Consider the following 5,000-nt stretch of genomic DNA (forward strand, 5'->3'; position numbering starts at 1 on the left):
CCTCAGTCCCGCCTATGCAACTGTCTCGAAAGAGATGGTGGAAACTATGAAAAGATCACCCAGGACGGTGGATCACTCGGCTCGTGGGTCGATGAAGAACGCAGCAAATTGCGCGTCGACATGTGAACTGCAGGACACATGAACATCGACGTTTCGAACGCACATTGCGGTCCATGGATTCCGTTCCAGGGCCACGTCTGGCTGAGGGTCGGCTACGTATACTGAAGCGCGCGGCGTTTGCCCCGCTTCGCAGACCTGGGAGTGTCGTGGCCGCCTGTGGGGCCGGCCGCGTCTCCTTAAACGTGCGATGCGCGCCCGTCGCCTGGCGGTTCGCATACCGGTACTTACTCGGTAGCGTGCACAGCCGGCTGGCGGTGTGGCGTGCGACACCTCGTACAACGACCTCAGAGCAGGCGAGACTACCCGCTGAATTTAAGCATATTACTAAGCGGAGGAAAAGAAACTAACAAGGATTCCCCCAGTAGCGGCGAGCGAACAGGGAAGAGTCCAGCACCGAACCCCGCAGGCTGCCGCCTGTCGTGGCATGTGGTGTTTGGGAGGGTCCACTACCCCGACGCCTCGCGCCGAGCCCAAGTCCAACTTGAATGAGGCCACGGCCCGTAGAGGGTGCCAGGCCCGTAGCGGCCGGTGCGAGCGTCGGCGGGACCTCTCCTTCGAGTCGGGTTGCTTGAGAGTGCAGCTCCAAGTGGGTGGTAAACTCCATCTGAGACTAAATATGACCACGAGACCGATAGCGAACAAGTACCGTGAGGGAAAGTTGAAAAGAACTTTGAAGAGAGAGTTCAAAAGTACGTGAAACCGTTCTGGGGTAAACGTGAGAAGTCCGAAAGGTCGAACGGGTGAGATTCACGCCCATCCGGCCACTGGCCTCCGCCCTCGGCAGATGGGGCCGGCCGCCCGCGCGGAGCAATTCGCGGCGGGGTCGTGTCCGGTTGCCTTTCCACTCGCCGCGGGGCGGGGCCGTTCCGGTGTGCGGTGGGCCGCACTTCTCCCCTAGTAGGACGTCGCGACCCGCTGGGTGCCGGCCTACGGCCCGGGTGCGCAGCCTGTCCTTCCGCGGGCCTCGGTTCGCGTCTGTTGGGCAGAGCCCCGGTGTCCTGGCTGGCTGCCCGGCGGTATATCTGGAGGAGTCGATTCGCCCCTTTGGGCGCTCGGGCTCCCGGCAAGCGCGCGCGGTTCTTCCCGGATGACGGACCTACCTGGCCCGGCCCCGGACCCGCGCCGCTGTTGGCTCGGGATGCTCTCGGGCGGAATAATCGCTCCCGTCAGCGGCGCTTCAGCTTTGGACAATTTCACGACCCGTCTTGAAACACGGACCAAGGAGTCTAACATGTGCGCGAGTCATTGGGCTGTACGAAACCTAAAGGCGTAATGAAAGTGAAGGTCTCGCCTTGCGCGGGCCGAGGGAGGATGGGGCTTCCCCGCCCTTCACGGGGCGGCGGCCTCCGCACTCCCGGGGCGTCTCGTCCTCATTGCGAGGTGAGGCGCACCTAGAGCGTACACGTTGGGACCCGAAAGATGGTGAACTATGCCTGGCCAGGACGAAGTCAGGGGAAACCCTGATGGAGGTCCGTAGCGATTCTGACGTGCAAATCGATCGTCGGAGCTGGGTATAGGGGCGAAAGACTAATCGAACCATCTAGTAGCTGGTTCCCTCCGAAGTTTCCCTCAGGATAGCTGGTGCTCGTACGAGTCTCATCCGGTAAAGCGAATGATTAGAGGCCTTGGGGCCGAAACGACCTCAACCTATTCTCAAACTTTAAATGGGTGAGATCTCCGGCTTGCTTGATATGCTGAAGCCGCGAGCAAACGACTCGGATCGGAGTGCCAAGTGGGCCACTTTTGGTAAGCAGAACTGGCGCTGTGGGATGAACCAAACGCCGAGTTAAGGCGCCCGAATCGACGCTCATGGGAAACCATGAAAGGCGTTGGTTGCTTAAGACAGCAGGACGGTGGCCATGGAAGTCGGAATCCGCTAAGGAGTGTGTAACAACTCACCTGCCGAAGCAACTAGCCCTGAAAATGGATGGCGCTGAAGCGTCGTGCCTATACTCGGCCGTCAGTCTGGCAGTCATGGCCGGTCCTTGCGGCCGGCCGCGAAGCCCTGACGAGTAGGAGGGTCGCGGCGGTGGGCGCAGAAGGGTCTGGGCGTGAGCCTGCCTGGAGCCGCCGTCGGTGCAGATCTTGGTGGTAGTAGCAAATACTCCAGCGAGGCCCTGGAGGGCTGACGCGGAGAAGGGTTTCGTGTGAACAGCCGTTGCACACGAGTCAGTCGATCCTAAGCCCTAGGAGAAATCCGATGTTGATGGGGGCCGTCATAGCATGATGCGCTTTGTGCTGGCCCCCGTTGGGCGAAAGGGAATCCGGTTCCTATTCCGGAACCCGGCAGCGGAACCGATACAAGTCGGGCCCCTCTTTTAGAGATGCTCGTCGGGGTAACCCAAAAGGACCCGGAGACGCCGTCGGGAGATCGGGGAAGAGTTTTCTTTTCTGCATGAGCGTTCGAGTTCCCTGGAATCCTCTAGCAGGGAGATAGGGTTTGGAACGCGAAGAGCACCGCAGTTGCGGCGGGTGTCCCGATCTTCCCCTCGGACCTTGAAAATCCGGGAGAGGGCCACGTGGAGGTGTCGCGCCGGTTCGTACCCATATCCGCAGCAGGTCTCCAAGGTGAAGAGCCTCTAGTCGATAGAATAATGTAGGTAAGGGAAGTCGGCAAATTGGATCCGTAACTTCGGGATAAGGATTGGCTCTGAGGATCGGGGCGTGTCGGGCTTGGTCGGGAAGTGGGTCAGCGCTAACGTGCCGGGCCTGGGCGAGGTGAGTGCCGTAGGGGTGCCGGTAAGTGCGGGCGTTTAGCGCGGGCGTGGTCTGCTCTCGCCGTTGGTCGGCCTCGTGCTGGCCGGCGGTGCAGGATGCGCGCGCCTGCGCGGCGTTCGCGCCCCGGTGCTTCAACCTGCGTGCAGGATCCGAGCTCGGTCCCGTGCCTTGGCCTCCCACGGATCTTCCTTGCTGCGAGGCCGCGTCCGCCTTAGCGTGCTCCTCCGGGGGCGCGCGGGGTGCGCGGATTCTCTTCGGCCGCCATTCAACGATCAACTCAGAACTGGCACGGACTGGGGGAATCCGACTGTCTAATTAAAACAAAGCATTGCGATGGCCCTAGCGGGTGTTGACGCAATGTGATTTCTGCCCAGTGCTCTGAATGTCAACGTGAAGAAATTCAAGCAAGCGCGGGTAAACGGCGGGAGTAACTATGACTCTCTTAAGCCCGCTGATTTTCGCAGAGTGGAAGACCGCACCAGGGGCTTGGGGGGGTTACCAGCCCCCCCTCGCACTATCCCTTTTTTTTTTAGTTGGGGGCAGTATTCAGAGAAAAAGTGGTGGCCCTTCCGCTGAAGGTGCCACCCCAACTCCCCCAGCACCTAGCCGGCCAACCGGCCGTGCCGAAAATCTTGTAACTTTTGCAGCTGTATACGCCTGTAGTGAGTGCCACCGCAGCTTCACCACCAAGAACGGTCTCGGGGTCCATCGCCGCCGCCAACACCTTGCGGCCGCCAACGCGGAGATCGTCACGGAGAGGCATCGCGCGAGGTGGACGGAGGAAGAAGTCCTGTCGCTCGCCAAGGCGGAGGCCGAACTGTTCCTCGAGAGGGACGCCCGGTTCTTCTTTGTAAATCAAGAGCTCATCAGGATGTTCCCCGACCGAACGCTTGAGGCAATCAAGTGCCGACGGCGGCAAGCTGCCCACAAGCAGCTTGTCCGCCAATTCATGGAGGCGCTTGAGATCGGTCGGGGGGGAAGAGCCGGCGTCCCGCCGGGGAGCGGCGAGCCCGCTGCCTGACGCGGGCGAGGCCGCTGCGCCGCCCGTCGACGCAGCCGAGGACTTCGCGGCCGACACCACCGGGCCGGCCGCCGGAGGGGCCGACTGACGCCGCCATCTGGGAGCATCTGGCGGGGCTACCCGCTTCCGCCCAGCGTTTCTCTGCCCTGGATCGTGTCATAGGTCTGGGGCGGGGCACGCCGCCCGATGTCATCCTGGGCATGCTCCCGGATGCCCTTGCGTCGGTCGGGTCCAGAGGGGAGAGATCGATCACCAGGACACAGCGGCCGCGCCAACCATCGAAGCGGCCGCCTGCCGCGCCGCCGACGCAGAAGCGCAAGCGGCGCCGCTGGGAGTACGCGAGAACGCAGGATGCCTTCCGACGGTCGCGTGCACGTTGCGTGCGCGGCCTCTTGGATGGCACCCTGCTCCAGCCGCCACCTGCCATCCCTGGTCTGCTGGACTTCTGGGCGGACCTCTTCACCAAGAAGCCCATCTCCACCGCGGGCTTCATTCGTGACCGCCTCCTCCCGCACTCGGAGCCTGTCGCTCCCGAGTGCCTATGGGGGCCGGTCACACATGAGGAGGTCGCCGCCGCGTTGCCGCCCAGGGGATCAGCAGCCGGGCCGGACGGCCTTACCCCAGCGGAGTTGCGGCGCCTGCCGCACGAAGTCCTGGTGAAAGTGATGAATCTCTTCCTTCTGGCCCGCGCCCTTCCGGAACGCCTGCTTCGCGCGCGAACGTCCCTTCTCCCGAAGACGGCTGCACCAACATCCCCCGCTGACTTTCGCCCCATTACGGTCTGCTCGGTGTTGGCGCGGACCTTTCACAAGGTTCTCGCGTCACGCCTGATGCGCGCATGTGCTGTGGACGAACGTCAGCGGGCATTCATCCCTCGGGATGGGATGTTGGAAAATACCTTCATCTTGGACACTGCTCTCACCGACGCAGTTCGCTCCTGCCGCTCTGTCTTTGTGGCATCGATCGACGTATCTAAGGCATTCGATTCGGTAGATCATGCTGCCCTTCGCCCCGTGCTGAAGGCGCATGGCCTGCCGGATTGTTTTGTCGAGTATGTCGAGCGGGTGCTACGAGGGCAGCACGACAGTGATAGCGGACGGCGCCGGCGTGGGCGTGTCTGTGCAGCCAGCACGGGGCGTTC

General features: G+C 62.3%; 1 non-coding gene and 1 pseudogene across 1 annotated transcript; both read left to right on the plus strand.

Moving 5' to 3' along the window:
- The first annotated feature begins 56 nt into the window (after nt 1–56).
- LOC126443576 (5.8S ribosomal RNA) lies at nt 57–211 on the plus strand. Its single transcript, XR_007582017.1, has one exon. It is a non-coding gene; the product is annotated as a 5.8S ribosomal RNA (ribosomal RNA).
- A 188-nt stretch (nt 212–399) lies between these two features.
- LOC126443578 (large subunit ribosomal RNA) overlaps nt 400–5,000 on the plus strand; it is a 7,790-nt pseudogene continuing 3,189 nt past the window's right edge.

Source organism: Schistocerca serialis, unplaced genomic scaffold (genome assembly GCF_023864345.2).
Source record: "Schistocerca serialis cubense isolate TAMUIC-IGC-003099 unplaced genomic scaffold, iqSchSeri2.2 HiC_scaffold_160, whole genome shotgun sequence".
NCBI classification, from domain to species: domain Eukaryota; kingdom Metazoa; phylum Arthropoda; class Insecta; order Orthoptera; family Acrididae; genus Schistocerca; species Schistocerca serialis.